Source organism: Terrapene carolina, unplaced genomic scaffold (assembly GCF_002925995.2).
Source record: "Terrapene carolina triunguis isolate 2854851 unplaced genomic scaffold, T_m_triunguis-2.0 Scaffold1054, whole genome shotgun sequence".
NCBI classification, from domain to species: Eukaryota; Metazoa; Chordata; order Testudines; family Emydidae; genus Terrapene; species Terrapene triunguis.
In genome coordinates, this window is record NW_020665405.1 from 897,069 (window position 1) to 913,615 (window position 16,547).

The 16,547-nt window shown below is 59.3% G+C and overlaps 1 protein-coding gene across 1 annotated transcript in view; it reads left to right on the plus strand.

Annotated features, from left to right (window-relative positions):
* PPP1R1A (protein phosphatase 1 regulatory inhibitor subunit 1A) overlaps positions 1 to 16,547 on the plus strand; it is a 68,222-nt gene that overhangs the window by 1,165 nt on the left and 50,510 nt on the right. The window lies entirely within an intron of this gene.

The following is a 16,547-nucleotide window of genomic DNA, read 5'->3' on the forward strand; positions in this document are numbered from 1 at the left end:
GGGCTGTGTGATGGTGTGGGTTGTCTGGGGTGTTGTCCCGGTGTGGTAGTATATGTTGTCTGGGGTGTGGTGGAGGGCTGTGTGATGGTGTGTGGTGGTGTGGGTTGTCTCGGGGTGTTGTTCGGAGTGTTGTGCCGGGTGTGTGTGTGTGGGGGGGGGTGTTACCCCCCGGGGCGGCTCCCCTCAAGCGCAGCCTGTGAGCTGTGACTGGTGATTCCCTTCGGCGGCTCAGCCTGGCCGGACAATCGGACCCGGCTGTTCCCAGCGCCTCCCCCTCCCCCGGGCTGCCCGGAGAGCGGGGGGAGGGTTTCACGGAAGCTCCGCAGCAGCCCGCACAGTGCAGCAGCCCCGGGCTCCCCCAGGGCCGGTCTCAGCAGCGCCCGAGTGAGCCCAGAGCGGCGAGTGACTCCGAGGGGAGCAGCACCTGGCCCGGCCCGGCTGGGAACGCCTGGGGCTCTTCGCTGTCCCGTGCCAGCCCCGCGCTGCTGGACTCAGCCATGGGCCAGCGCCCAGCTCAGCGCAATGGCATCTGGTGAGCCGAGGGTCAGGGTCTAGAATAGTAACGTGCGGACCGTGGCTCTGCCCCTCCCCCCACGACCCCTGCCCCCTGCCTCGCTGAGACTCCAGGGCTCGCTCCGTTTTGGCTCTTGCTGGCAGGGATCCAGGGCGAGACCTTGGCCCCGGGGACGAGGCAGAGGCTCTGGCTCGCGTTTTTAATCCATCCTGTCCTAACAACATGCTGAGCGGGGGGGCTCGGGGCTCGGTGACCAGGTCCAGCCCCCTTGGGAGTTCTGGGCGGGCACAGAGAGGAGCTGGTGGCAGAGGCGGGGCTGGCATGGCATGGCTGTGCAGGCAGGGTCAGCACCCTGGGGCGGAGGGCCCACCTGTAGGGGCCTGAACTCTGGCCCAGTTCACTGGGCTAATGGCATCAAATCAACCTAGCACCAGCCAGCCTTCACGTGACTGCTTTGCAGCAGCGGCCCAGCTCCCTTGGCTGCCGGTCCCCATTTGAGCTGGAACAGCAGTGGGATTGTGTGTCAAGGGAGACCTCGGGAATGAAATGGCAAAGGCCAGGTCAGGAGAGGACTAGGGTGTATTAGTAACGCTGGGTGTGGAGAGCTCAGACTGGGATAGCAGGGGGCTGTGGGTCAGGACTGAGGGGCACCAGCAGAGCTGACGGGTGGGGGGGGAGTCCTGGGGTGGCATAGCAGGGGCTGCGGGTTGGGATTGAGGGCACTAGCAGAACTGTGTGTGGAAAGTCCAGGGCTAGAATAGCAATGAGTTTCTGGCCCTCCTGGTTGTGGAGAAAAGCTTGAAAATGTGACCCAAGCACAAAGGCTCTGGAACCAGAAGGCAACAAAACAGAAGCCAGCAGTCATTCATTTAAAAACAAACAAACATGATTTTTGAGCCAGTCTCACGATTTGGAGACGCCTGGGGTTGGCCATGCTCAGCTGGGGCTATCTCACCTGGGAAGGGATAGGAGGTGTGGTGCAGAGGGAACTGCTCTGACCCCAGAACTGCTGTTCATTTGAGGAGTTGCAAAGGCTGGTCCCAGACAGGCAGGCAGGCAGCACAGAGCCCAGCTGGGCGGTAGTTACCACCCTGGGACCTTCCAGTCCTGCCTTCCATGAGAATGGAGTGGAGATTTTTTTTTACAGCAACTCCGTGCAGTCCAGTGGCTCTCCTCGTGCAGGGCCGAGCATCTTAATAGGTTCCAGGGCTGATGCTCATATGCTTTCCTCTTGGTTCTGGGGACAGCAGCCCCAGCACTGCATCTTTGTGGCCTGTGTTCCACCAGCAGGATGATACTGGGGTGTCAAAGATGTGGGATTGTGAAACATGGGCCGTCTCAGCACCGAGTGTCTTGCTGTCACTTCCCAGAGGAGCTAAAGGCTGTCAGGCGCCATCTGTGTCACTGCTGCACAGCTCATTTGCAGAGAGGCTCGGAGGAGCTGCTGTAGCATCTCGCCAGCAGCAGCCCGGGTGGAGGCTGGGGGATATGCAAATAAATGGGAAACTGATGCAGGGGGTAATGCACTGGGAGGAGGGCGGGGGGAAGCAGTGGAAATGGCACCTTCCTCACCCATCCTGTAGGGAAGCTGCTTTGTCTGAGCTAGGAACAGGAGCTTCCACCTCCCAACTCCTCCACACCGTCTGGGCTGAGAGTCCTTTCCGGGAGGAATGAGAGTCAAAAGGACTCATCTAGTCTGAGCTACTGCGTAGAACTTCCCTGAATTCCATTTTCAAATATGTGTTCCCCAGGTAGGTACCTACACACTATGATCGAGTCACCCCTTTGAGTAGGTCTAGTGGGCTTGAGTGAAGTGAATGGGAGGCGGGACTCCTGGGTTCTAGTCCCAGCTTTGGGAGAGGAGTAAGGTCTAGTGGGTTAGAGCAGGAGGGCCTGTGAGCCAGGACTTGTGGGTTCTATTTCTGGCTTGGCCACTGACTCTCTCTGTGACGCTGGGCAAGTCCCATCCCCTATCCATGCCTCAGTTTCCCTGTCTGTAGATTGGGTTCAGTGACATCTCACAGGCAGGGATCATAGATGTTTGTAAAGCGCTAAGGTTCAGAGTTTCAAGAGTGCGGAACCACCAGCAATGGAAGCTGCTGGATGCCGAAGGCCTGGCCAGGGGCCCTGGGGAGGCTGGAGCATTGTCCTTGTCATCACACTTTCCATGATCCATTCATTCACTTTTGCAGAGTTTTGTTGCTGAGACAGGTCACTTCTCACTGGGCAATGGACACTGTGCTGGGTGGGGAGAGGCACTTGGCTCCCTAAACTCTCCTCTTTAACCCCAAGGGAGCCCCTGAGCTCACACAGTTCAGAGGCAGCCGGCCGAGCAAGGGGAGCTGCAGAGTCCCTCTCTTGGGCTGGAGGGGAGCAGGCCATGGGCGGGGGGGTTGAGAGGGTCAGGAGGCAGCCTGTTGGGGGCCAGCAGGTAGGAGGCTTTCCAGGAGCAGGGGAATGGGAGGCTGTTTAGGAAGAGGAGGAGGGAAGCAGGGGGTTGGGCAGAGCGAGGGGTTAGGCTTGCGCAGAACGAGGCAGGGGCAGGACCTACTGAGCAGCAGGGAGGGGGGCACTGGATAATCCAGGGCCTGTCCAGTGGGTTGATAGGAAGCATCTGGAGCTGCTGTCTGTGCCGTACCATGGGGGCGTATGTGCTGCGGGCGTGTTCAGTGAGTGCCGTGTGTGGCTGCGGCTGGGCTGTGTGGGCTGCCAGGCACCCAATGGGGTCAGCAGTGCCATGCCAGGTAACCCAGCCTCATGCATTGAGGCACCAGCATGCGTCTGTGCAAGCCTCCCAGGCACTGTGCGTTCATGCTAGGAACTGCAGTGTCTGAGAGCATCAGCCGAGGGACACAGGGCAGGGTGGGTGATGAAGCTGGTGTGATGCTGGGAGTCCGGCTCCAAGTGGTCAGCCCCCTTGGGTGGATGAATCCTGCGCCGGGGCTATCCCAGGCCAATTCACAGCACTTTTGGGGGATGTGAGACTCTCCTGGGGGCTGCCTTCCCGAGCTTCTTCTCAAAAGCAGAATGAAGTCTTTAGCCCTTATGGCTACGAGATGCCCTCGGAAGTGTGACCTGAGCGTCAGCAATGCAGCACTGTCTGTCTGAGTCTGCAGAGACCCTGGTACGGTCACACTGTGTGAACTGACCCTGTTCCTTCCCAAGGGTGTTGACTCTGGAGAGTAATGATGATGGTTTAAATGTCAGCACTGTTCACTGCTGATCAAAGCAGCTAGTGAAGGGGGAGGACGATCATGTTATGGAAGGATGGCCCTGTGCAGGGTCTCATGGGCATCTTGAGGGGATGGAGCCTAGTTTGTGGGCGAAGCCTGGGGCATAACAGATAGCTTTTTTCCCAGTTTGACCCCTGGTTCTGAACATTCACAACAGAGACTCAAATCAGGAGTCTCCCAAGGTCTGTGAGGAGCAAATCGACCAGGAAAGCCAAAGGCAGTGACTCATTGTGGGGGAGGAGCTGGTGGTTGCTGGGAGAGCCAGGGGCCCGAGTGGGATCTCCCTGCTGGGATGAGGAGTTATTGGGGTTGGCTTTGTCTCCTGCCTGGGCAATGGAGCCGTGATGCCTCAGCCAAATTTTCCTCCCAGTCCAGTGGTGCTGAGCCCAGGCACAGCCAGGCCACGGCCCCTCAATTGAGCTGCCAGGCCTTTCCCTGCCCAGATGCGGGTCCTTCTCAGGAGCTGGTGCAGGAGAGGATGCCTGAGTGCCAGAGCATTGGGGGTGAGAGCCCTCCCTTCTCGCTGTGTAGATGCCAGATGGTTCATATCGTTTGCTCCATGTGTGCTTAAAACAACAGAGGTCCAGGTCTGCTCTGCTAGAACATGGTCGAAATGGGGTTATTGGCCAGAAATCCCCACGGAGGCTGCTGTGCTGTCATCCTCCACCACAGAGGTGGCTGCATTTCAGGGTCGCTTATTGCATAAGGGCTTTGCAGTGAGGAATGTGAGGTTCCTAAAATAAATCTCTCTCTTGGTCTGGATTTTGACTGGCCACTGGCAGAGGGTGGGTTAGTGGAGCTGCCCCTGTTTCCCCCAGTCCCTCCCACTCACAGAGGGATAGGAAAATGACCCCACCCCCCCCCAAGATGGGCCCAGGGCAGTGTTTGGACCCAGCCCCAGGCCTGGCTCCACATTCCAGACCCTCCAGAGGCTGGAATGGGGCCAGATCGGGGCTTTGCTTGAGGCCCAACATACCCAGACCTCCAGATGGCCATGGGGGTGCTGGGGTGAGCAGCTCTGTGCAGAAGGAGGAGAGGCCCTGCCTGCCACGAAGCCTCCTTCTTGCTGCCCTGGCTTCTGACTCTACTCGGGTCCATCCTGACCCTGCCTGGAGGGTGGGAGCTTCCCTCCCTCTGGGGGCATCAGAGGCTGGCTGCTCCCTCTCTATATTCCTGCAGCTCATGAGCCCCCATGGTCCCTCCAGGGCTGTCACAGCCTGTTTCACACTCCTCCCACTGCCTTCTGGCTCTTGAGCAGGTAGCAGGGCTGGAGAGGGAAGGGGAAGCACCGGGGATATGGGAGAGACATGGAGCCATCAGCTCCTCCCTGCTTCTCCAGCTCCTTAGAAGGGAGCCTTCCCTGATGTGCTGGGGTCCCATTCTTCCCAGCAGCAACCCATGATCCCACAGTCACCTAGTGATAGCAGGAGCATGACCCTAAAAAGGTGCAACATCAGCCCAGCTCATCTGCCAGGGGCTCGAGAACATAGGTCACAATGGAGGGGCAAGGCAGAGTTGTGGAGAGGGGAGCCCAGGGCTGCAGGTCAGGACCGAGGGGCACTGGCAGAGCCATGTGCATGGCGGGTGGGCGGCCCAGGACTGGGTTAGCAGGCGTCTCTGAGTTGGGACTGAGGGGCACCGGCATAGCTGTTGGGGTAGGGTGGAGGTTAAAGATTGGGAAGCAGGATCCATTATTTGAGCCTCTGTGTCACTCAATCCCAATGTCCATTTGAAAGTTGATACTAGAAGGATTAGCTTTGAATTGCACTGAAACCGTAAGGTTCAGCCAGTGGAGAGGGAGCGGTGAGTCCAGGGAGGGGCTTGGTTGGAGACAATAGTCCCCCTGGTGGTGATGGTGATGAGAGGGGGTGGGGCCTGCTGTTAGTCAAGGGTGAAGAGAGAAGGGGCGCGTCGGTTTGCTGGGATTTGGAACTCTGGGAGGTGATCCCCGGGGCTGAGATGTGGATGCAGTGGGAGCCCCTTGCTGGGCTGTCCCGGCTCTGCAGCGAGGGGCTGGCACGTCACATTTCTCAATCCTCAGTCTCCCCGGCGTGGATTCACGAAGAGGTGTTTTTGCTGTAGAGGTGTGAAAGCTGCTGGTCAATACTACGATCATTGTTACAGCCGCTGGTGCTGGGGTAACCAGACCTCTACAGTACTCGTCGTGCACCAGGCAAACCACAATTCGCAGGTTCCATTTGCCAGACCCTGTAAGCACTAGGCCCGGTGGGTCCCACCAATGAATCAGCCGTGGCTGAGCGAAGGGCATTGGACTAGAGCTGACAGGGAGGGGAAATCCCCTTGGGCCAGCGGCTTTAAACAGTTATGATTCAAAGTAAAACAATAGCGGTTCCTGTTTGGCTCCTGGGTGGGAGGGGATAGTCCAGCAGAGGGCTCCTCAGGCCCTGTACCCAGGGTGCCCTCCCAGTCTCTTCTAGAGCCAAACAGGAGTTTGCTGGTTTCCAGGCCAGGCTCATGAGTTTGTGTCTCACTGGGACCCCCCTGTACAGCCTCTGCCCCATCTCTGCTGCTCCCCCACAGGTTCTGCGCAGACTCGGGCCCCCGTTGTGGTGTCCACCAATTACAGTCCCTTCACATGCAGTGCCCTGGCTGGCTCCTGCTGCAGCCAGCTGTGAATGCCATTCCATGGGGGTTCCCCTGCTGCTCCCTGTTTGCCATGCGCCCCCATCCCCGCTCTCTCAGAGCCAGGTTACTTCATTGGCTGGGTTTCCAGGTGAACGTCCCTCCCCCCCAAAACCAAACCAAACCCCCTACCCCAAGCAGAGCTCTGACCCCTGCCCGAGGAGCCAGAGACGCCATGATGTCTTCTAGGGCCTTGGCTGCTGCTATGGATCATACATAGAAGGCACCCAGACACTATGCTGGTGGGCAGCAGGATAAAACCATGAGATAGATTGGGGTGTCTGTGGGGACAGACAGGTAGATTTGCCTGGGGCCCCGAATAACTGCTTTGGCACCAGGCTGTGGGAACCCCAGAGCCAGCCCCACACCAGGCTCCAGTCCCTGCCCTGCGCCCAGCGCATGATCCTTTGAGCAACTGAGCCAACATGCACAGTGTGGGGAGCACAGCCCTGCCCCCAGGCTCTGCACACCCATTCCAGCGGCCAACCAGCGAGCACATGCTAATGAATGCTAATGTGCTGCTGGCTCAGTGCTGGCGCCTGGCTTACTGCCAAGGTGAATGCTCTGATTTGCAACACAAGCCACTGACCCAGGTTTGCTTTCTCCAAGTGATGAGCAGGAAAGGCTGCTGCTGCCACCTTTTGCTTTGGGAACCGGTGCTAGTTAATGCTGCGCTTGGCCCTTTTGCGCCCATCGGTGACTTAGGAGCCAAGCAAATGTTCCCATAGAACCCAGCGCCCATGTGACGTGCTCCTTAGGTGAAGGAGTCTGGAGTCTGAACTCTAGCAGAGTAGAGACAGCCCAGGCAGGAGCGCCCACTGCATCCACAGCTCCACTCGGAGCCTCACCCCGGTGCCGGTGCTGGTGACATGCCCTCTCCAGCTGGGACCCTGAGGTGTGTTCAGCCCACGGCCTCTCTGCCTGTTGGTGCTGGCTGTGGTGATAGATGGTGTGTGGCAGAACCAGGCTGAGACCCATCACAACTCACTTCAAGGCACTGAACAGCCATGAAGGTAAAGGCCCTGGGCTGGATTGGAGCTGGTGCTCTAGAGCTGAGGGGCCACAAGTGGTATAGGTGCTGTCAATTGGCTTTGTGATCTGATGAGTGTGGGGAATGGCACCGCACCGGCCGCACTGGTTTAAAGCAGCCAGAGCCCCAGGCTGGCAGCCTTCCCCCTTGCCCCTGAGCTCTGGTGTTGTAGTGCCCCCAGCAGGAAACAAGAGACAAGGCTTGAATGTAATGAAGATACGGGGGTTCTTTAAGGAGGCTGCTGGACACAGACACACCTTATGGGTCTCTCTGGCACTCCAGTCTGCACTGGCCAGTGCCTGCACAAGGACTCTGCAGTCCATACTGCACACTGAAACACTAAGGCTGTTAAAGAGAGCAGAGCTGGGGCCTTAACCTGGGAGCCGGCCTGGCCAAGGTCCAACATCTCCCCAGATTCAACATCTGGCTTCATGTCCTGTCCCAGGGCTAAATTCAGGGCTGGTGTAAGTGAATGCAGCTTGTCCGGCTTCACGGGGTGAACTGAGCCCTCTGACACCATGGCTGAGTTGTGGCTCCCTGAGTGGCTGTTTAAGCAGCTGCCACTTTCCACCCCAGAGGAGGCTGCATTTCAGTGCTGGGTGCTGCAATTCCTTTGGGGCAGGAGGTGCTATATGGCTGCAGAACTCAATCCCTGTTAGTTCAGCCCCATTCTGGATACCATCTTCTTCTGCCTCTCCCCTGGCAAGGATTAATTAGATTTATTTCCTCCTAATGTTTTGCTTTGTTCCCATCTTGTCCTCCCCTCCCCTGCTCAGTTCATTGTTTCTGTCCTCCTCCTTTGTGTGTAACCAAACCTCAGATCTTTCCAGGTCACAGTGAGCTCCGCTCGGCTCCAGCCCAGAGGAACATTGTGCAGGAAAAGGAGAGATTCCTGCATAGAGCGCTAGTGTGGGCAGCTTTTCCAGCCACGTAAGGGAACATTTCAGGGGAGGAGGGTACAACAAGGGGAGCAGATGAGCCTTCTCCACTTGCTCTGGCACCAGCATCTTGCAAAAGCTTCAGCGTATTTCTGAGCCCCAGCCATGCTTGGGGCAGCGCTGTCCACTGGTTAAAGCACCAGGCTGAGAATGGGGAGACCTGGCTTCTGTTCCCAGCTCTGCCAGTGCGTGGCTGTGTGACCTCAAGTGAGTCCCTCCTCCTCTGTAGCATGGAGAGGACAATCCAGTGAAGTGTTTTGAGATCAATAGATGGAAACTCTTCTGCAGGGGCTGAGCTACATACGCAGGGACCATCTGTAATGGATAGCTCTGGGGCTGGGGTTCAAACAGCCAGGATTGTGGGTGTTTGGGGTCCAAATAAACCAAAACTGCAAAGGGAGCCCCCCTGTTTGACATCCGCTGTAGTTTGGGGTCTCGCTCTCTCCGGACGTTTTCACAGCTCTGTGCGCTTCCTGCTGCCATTCACCCGCAAAACGCTGCTCGTTTTCTGCAGTGTTTCCAGCCTGGGTGGGTTCCAGTGTTCCCTCTAATTTTTCCCACCCATGTGCGGAATGAATTTTGTTATGTGCACCAATATGGAGGCCATGTGTGACACATCACCTTCATATTGGTGCATATAACAAAATTCATGTGGCGGGGGTGGTGCCGAGGGATTCGGAGTGTGGGAGGGGGCTCAGGGCTGGGGCAGAGGGTTGGGGTAGGGGAGGTGAGGGCTCCAGTTGGGAGTGCGGACTCTGGGGTGGAACCGGGATGAGGGGCTCAGGGCTGGGGCAGAGGGTTGGGGTGCAGGCTCTGGGGTAGGGCCGGGGATGAGGGGCTCAGGGCTGGCGCAGAGGGTTGAGGTATGTGTGTGGGGGGGTGACGGCTCTGACTGGGGTTGTGGGCTCTGGAGTAGGGCCAGGGATGAGAGGTTTGGGGTGCAGGAGGGTGCTCTGGGGCAACAGCAGGGAGAGAGGACTCCGCCCAGCTGCGCGGCCACGCAGCTTACAGGGAACTTAGGTGGGTTCTGGGTTCGGCTGCCGGGTAAGATGGGCCCAAGAATGGCCACTCCTGTGTTCAGGGAAGGGAAGCATCTCAAAAACCTGTTCTCCTCTGAGCAGCATCCCCTGACCCTGCTCTCGCAGGCCTGTCTAGCATGGGGTGCAAAGTGTTTGGCACCCAGGAGCTGTCAGGGGCTGACTCACAGCTTTCAGAAGTCTTGTATAAATAAGACCACACGGCCTCCAACACGTGCTGAACCAGTCACGGTAAAGTCCAGGGCACAAGGGTATAGGTATTGCTCCCGTCCTGCTGGCACCCGTAGGGGGAATTAAGTGATGTCTAGGCTCCCTGTAGGGATCATCTTGCCCAGCCAATGCACGATAAAGCTATGGCCTGCCCTGGCCACCTTGGGTGTGAAAATGGGTTAGTGAGCAAGTTTTAAAACAGGCCTTTATTGTGCAGACAGAGCCACAGAGGTGATGCAGGTCAGAATTAAGGAGCATCGGCAGAGCTGCATGTGGGGAGCCCAGGGCTGGGCTATTAGGGGGCTGTGGGATGGGATTGATGGGCACCGGCAGAGCTGGGTGTGGGGAGCCCAGGGCTGGGATAGCAGGGGTCTGTGGGTCAGGATTGAGGAGCAGTGACAGAGCCATGTGTGTTGGAGGGGAGCCCAGGGCTGGGATAGCCTGGGGCTGTGGGACAGGACTGAGAAGCAGCCCCATAGCTGTGTGTGTTTGGGGGAGCCCAGGGCTGGACTAGCAGGGGGCTGCAGGATGGGATTGAGGGGCACTGGCAGAGCTCGGTGTGGGGAGCCCAGGGCTGGGCTAGCAGGGAGTTGTGGGTCAGGACTGAGGGCATTGCATGGCTGTGGGTCAGATGTGCCAGCATTGCAGTGCACCTGCCTTACCCAGCTCTGCCAGCTCCTCCCTTTTGTGGAAATTAAATACAGCAAGAATTGAAAGTGAAGAGAATTAACAGTTTGGACGTGGCTGCGGCGAGTGGGAATGTTCGCTCATGTCCCGTGGCCCCCTGCTCTCCTCTCCCCATTCTTGTCCTCCAAGGCACCGTGCAGCCCCCAGTCACCGCAGGGCTGGACTGGTCCTGCACTGATTGAGCCCAGGATGCAGTCAATGAACAGGCGCCGAGTTCGATTCCATTCGCATGCCTCTGCGCAGATGGGCAAATTACCCAACTCCGCGAGGAGACGTCTCATTTAGCAACTGCCGCGCTGGGAGCAGACTCGGCGCAGGTGCAGGTTTGCCAGTGCGGGGAGCGGGGCTGGGAGCTATCTCACTGCGCAGCAGGCGCGGTGCCAGCCCCAGCGGCTCCCCTCCCCTGGGAGTATTTTAGTTGCAGGTTTATTTTTATTTCACCTTTTCTGAGTGGATTCACTGCTGAGAAAGCGCCTGAACGGACCAGCCCTGAGCTTCCCCTGGAGCAGAGGCACTGCAGGGTGAAAGCCCCCTGGCACTAGCCGGGGGCCCTGGGCTACTGAACCTTCCATCCCCCAGGCTGGCCCTCTGCACTCACGCACTCTGCCCTGGACTTGTGCTGAATGGGGCTTCCCTTGCTGAACAGGCCTCCTGCCCCTCTGCCAAGGCAGGCCCTCCCTGGGCCTGGTGCTGAACAGGCCTCCCGCTGCCCCCCTCCCTCCGCGTTCGGGCTCCCTGTCTGGGCCTGGCACTGAAAGGGCCTCCTGCCACCCCCTTCTGCACCTGCACACCCTGCCCAGGCCTGGTGCTAAATGGGTCTCCTGCTGCCACCCCCGCCCCCGTCTCTCTGACAGGGGGTACCCCTTAGGGCTAGTTTGGGGGATCGGCAACACCTGGGAACTTCACTGAAATCCCAGTGCTGCTGTCTCATGGGGTCAGGGAGTGCCCTGGGGAGGAACAAACCTGGCCACATGGGCTGGGTTAAAACTGCTGCCTGAGGGCCCGGGGGAGGGGGGGTCCAGGGGAGGATGTTCTCTAGCTTGTTGCCAACCCCCTGCGCCGTCTCCACTCAGCCATGTCCAGCCCCAGCCCGAAGCAAGTTCCGCCCCCCTCGCATTGCCCTGGTGCTCTCTGGCCCTGCCACTTTGCCCCTGACCCCCAGCCCACCCTGGGCCAATCAGCTCATGCTACGGGACTAGGGGAGGCCATGGACACGCTGTCCCCCCGAGAAGGTGCAGGGATCAGCCCTTCCTGGCAGCAGCACCCCAGCTCCTCCCTCCCTGCCAGAGCTGCCAGCGCATGTGGTTCCTGCCGGGCCTGTCACTAGCAGGGCCCTGGCCATCCCTGTGCGCTTGGTGTGGTGCAGCCTGTCCGGGCTGTGACAGCTTCTCCAGGGTCCTCTGAAACCCCCAAGCCTCTGAACAGCTCCAGTGGTTCCCCCTTGTCTCTCGCAGGGACACTGACGCTTAGGGTCCCTTTGCTCCCTGCCCCTCTCCGCACTCCTGCCCTGGCCCCCCTCCAGTTTTGCCTCATCAACTGCAGCCCCGTGGCACCAGGGTCCTGCAGGTGCAGCACAGAACTAGCCCCCAGGCCTATTGCTCCAGACTGGCCCCTGCCCACGACCCCGGTCCCAGGATAGGGCACAGGAGCCATGTGCTGATAGGGTTGTCAACTTTCTAATAGCACAAAATGAACAACCTAGCCCTGCCCCTTCCCTGAGGGCCCACCCCCGCTCACTACATTCCCCCTCCCTCAGTGGCTGGGGCAGGGTGTTGGGGTGAGGGAGGGGATGAGGGCTTCAACTGGGGGTGTGGGCTCTGGGGTAGGGCTGGGGGTGAGGGGTTTGGGGTGCAGGAGGGGGCTCCAGGCTGGGAAGGTGGGTCTGAGGGATTCGGAATGTGGGAGGGGGCTGTGGGTTGAGGCAGGGGGCTGGGGTGTGGGAGGGGGTACAGGGGCTAGGCTGGGGGTGGGGGCTCTGGGCTGGGGCCGGGGATGAGGGGTTTGGGGTGCAGGAGGGGGCACCAGGCTGGGGGGTGGGGCCGAGGGATTCGGAATGTGGGAGGGGGTTGTGGGTTGAGGCAGGGGGTTGGAGTGTGGGAGGAGGTATGGGCTGTTGGCTGGGGCAGGGAGTTGGGGGTTTGGGGTTGGGGCACGGGCTTACCTCAGGCGGCTCCCGGTCAGTGGGGCTAAGGCAGGCTCATGTCTGTCTTGGCACCGTGCTGTGCCCCAGAAGCGGCCAGCAGGTCCGGCTCCTAGGCAGGAAGGCCAGGAGGCTCCACGTGCTGCTCTTGCCCGCAGGCACTGTCCATTGGCCATGGTTCCCGGCCAATGGGAGTGCGGAGCCGGTGCTCGGGCGGGGGCAGCACGTGGAGCCCCTTGGCTGGCGCTTCTGGGGCGCAGCGCGGTGCCAGGACACGTAGGGACTAGCCTGCTTTAGCCCTCCAGCACCGCTGACCGGACTTTTAACGGCCTGGTCGGCGGTGCTGACCGGAGCCGCCAGGGTCCCTTTTCGACTGGGCTTTCCGGTCAAAAACCGGACACCTGGCAACCCTATGTGCTGATCTGGCCACTGGCCCAGGCCTGCCTCTGCCCCAGCTTGGCCCCATGGGTGCTGTGGGGATTTCTGGGGAGGGATTATTCAGATTAAAGGCATGGCCCTCACCCTACAGCCCAGTCCAGCTACCATGGAAGTCACTGAGGGCTTAGCACCGACCTCACTGAGGCCAGAGCGAGCCCTTCTGGAGGCCTCAACTTTCCCCTCCCTGGGGTCTGTGTGGAATTGGCGAGAAGATGCCCTGCCTGAAGCCGTGCTCTGCAATCTCAGAGCAGCAGGGGCCTATGGCTAGATGACCTCCTGAGGTCCCTTCCAACCCTGATAGTCTATGATATTCTATGATTCTATGGCTCTGCTGGCAGGGAGGGGCAGCCAAGGTGCTCCGGCCCTGCCGAACTTGGCCTGGACACCCTGCCCCGGTGTCAGGCCTTCCATCCCCGTGTCTCTGGGCCCTTCATTCCCCCTCCCACTGCACCTGGGCCCTACCCCTCCCCACCTCGCTGCTGGCTAATGCCCTCCCCCAGTAGTTGGGCCCTTCCCAGCCCTGGGCTCCTGACCTCCTGTAGCCCTTCTCAGTCCTCAGTGCTGACCCGCCCCCGCCCCTAGTACTGAAGGGTGCCAGCACCTTTCCCTTTGCTACAACATCAGCAGCAGTTTATTAATCCCAGCCAGTTAACCCACCCTCCCCCTCCCGCACCTGAGTGATGGGGAAAGGCCCTGACCTGGGCTTGTTACAGTTGATGCCAAAATTGCCAATACTCCTATTGACCTCACTGGCTCAGGAGCAGCTCCAGGCCCCTTCCAAGGAAGCCATTTAACCTGCCCCCTCCCCCCCAGCCAGTTGCCTGGCAGCACTTCTACCATGGCCACATGTGCCCCATGGGGAAGGGGCAGCAGAGGCTCTCTCGGGGGGGAGGCGGGGCGGAGATGCGCCACCTGAGCCATATGCTGTGGGATCAGACAGGCAGAGCAGGGGCTGGGTTTCTGACTTCATATTGCAAGGTTCTGCAGCTCTCCTCGCTGCTGATCCCATGTGTGGCTGGGCCTAGGCTTGGGGCAAAGCCAAATCCTGCTCAGACCCCTGGCACCATCACACCGCCATCACGGCTGGCACTGGCCTGGCGCAGGAAGCAGCAGTGTGGGGAGCTGACAACACAGGAACAGCATCACTTCCCGTGGCTCTGTTCAGGACCATAGGCACTCGAGCCGGGAGGGGGCATCGCCCCTGGGTTGGGGCTTAGCTGTGTGATTCGAAAGCTGAGGGAGGGCTGGGAAGGTAGTGCATAGCTGAGACCACAGCTTGGCCCTGCCACGAGCTACCGGGCAGGTCTGTGTTTCCCAGCCAGCGCCAGCGCTCTGCTCGAAGGGCATTTGAATGTCTCCTGAGAACTGCTGAACAAACAGCCCAGCCCGTCTGTGGCCACTGCTGCTCTCTGCCTCTGTGTGACATGGTGACAGTGGAGCACAACAAAGGCCAGGGTTTTTTTTGGGGGGAGGGGTTGGTTTAAAGCAGGCCTGGGGCAGACGAGACTGGCACCAGGGGGTGGGATTTGGGGGGGGCGGTCTGTGTGGCTTTTGGTATTCTGCACACTGTGCCTTTAAATGGCAAAGTGCTGTGGTGTGTGCAGGGCCAGGCAGTCTGCTGTGGGGAGGTCAGCGCTCTGTGAGAGGGGACACACGAGGGGCTTGCGCTCCCAAGGAGACTTCCCACTGCTTTGCTGCTTCCCTGCAACAGGACGGAGGTGCCTGTTTGGCTCTTTGGGTGGGGGAAACAGGAGAAGCCAAGGGCTTGTCACAGTGGGTCAGTCCAGGGGCCCATCTAGCCTGGTATCCCGTCTCTGAGCATCCCAACCACCCGCTGCTTCAGAGGGAGATGCAAGAAACTCCTGCAGAAGGGAATTATGGGATAATCTGCCCCCAAAGACAGTTCCCACCCAACCCCCATTAGCTAGGGTTTGGCCAGTGTTTCCAGGCCTGCCAGGCCTCCAGGTTATGGACACTGTTCTCACACTGGATGCCCTTCTTACGCAGAGAAAGTTTGCTCCGTTGTAGAGTCCTGCTCAGCTTTTGGCCTCACTGCTGTGCTGTGGCAGTGAGTTCCACAGGCCACGTTGTGTGATTTGGAGAGGAGAACGAAGGGGCCTGCAGAGGATCTGCCATGCACTGAACAGCCCCGTCCTGACTGGCAGAGTGGCACCTGCTGTTAGATAGTTTGATCCTGATGGCTACACGAGTTCTTCAGATTCTAATCAGGGCGGGGGCAGGGCAGGGGCCTCTGCGCAGGGAGAGCGAACTGGGAGCCAGGGTCAGGTTGCTCCATCACTGGGTGTGTCTGGCTCCAGAAGCTTTGAGAGGGCAGCACTGCAGTGGGGTCAGGCAACCTCTGGTCTGGGGCGCTAATGAGCAGATGGAGAGCGTCCTTCCCTGGCAGTGGGGCCAGCCTGGCCACTGAAGCAGGGCCCGGTGCCAGCGCTGGGGTTGCTTGGTGCTCTCACTGTTACAGATCTAGCGTCCCTGGGTGGGTGTCACTCAGCACCACCAGGGCTAACGCTTCTTGTGAGTCCTCCCCCAGCACAGACAGGGGCTTGCAGCACTTGTGCCTTCCTGTGGCCATACGTGTCTTACTGTGTCGCCTTGTCCCCTGTTGGGCATTCAAACCTGCCAGCCGGGCATGTGCATGGAGCGCCACCCATTGCCAGGGGTGTGCTTCCTGCAGCCAAAGGGGCCCACACTCACACACTGTCCCACGCACACTGTCCCATGCGCACACTGTCCTGCACACACTATCCCACGTGCACACACACACTATCCCACGCGCACACTGTCCCACACACGCTGTCCCACATACACACTGTCCCACACGCCCATGGGCACACTGTCCCACACACATTGTCCCATACGCACACATTGTCCCACGCACACACTGTCCCACGTGCCCACACGCACACTGTCCCAAGCGCACACTGTCCCATACACATTGTCCCACGCACACACGCACACTATCCCACGTGCACACTGTCACACGTACACTGTCCCATGCACACATGTACACCGTCCCACACTGTCCCATGCACACTGTCCCACATGCATTGTGCCACGCACACAGTGTCGCACACGCGCACACTATCTCACACGCACTGTCCCACGCACACACTGTTCAACGCACACACTGTCCCACACGCACATGCGCATACTGTCCCACGCACACACTGTCATATGCGCACACATACACACTGTCCCATGTGCACACTGTCCCACGTGCACACATGCACACTGTCCCATGTACACACACGCACACTGTCCTACGCGCACACACTCACAGTCACGCAGAGAACATAATCTTTCCCTTTCCTTTCACTCACACAAGCTCACACAGCTTGAGACACATGCATGTTGGCAGTCATGCATGTGCATGCAAACAAACATACACGCACACAGACACGCACTCTCAGCATGGTCTGTCATTCCCATAGTTATTGTTCTCCATGGCAATGGTCAATCGATGGTGGAGATTGATGTAGAAATAGCAAAGAAAGGAAAGCAGCAAAACTCCCAGCACCTCTGGGGCATGGAGCAAAGAGCCCTGACTGTGGGGCAGGGAGTAGCAGCAGCAGCAATGGGGTCATCCCCCCTTCAGGGGTACGGACAGCAGGTGTGTAGGTCCATGCTTGGAACACTGGCCTGGTGGCTCAGGACTCTTG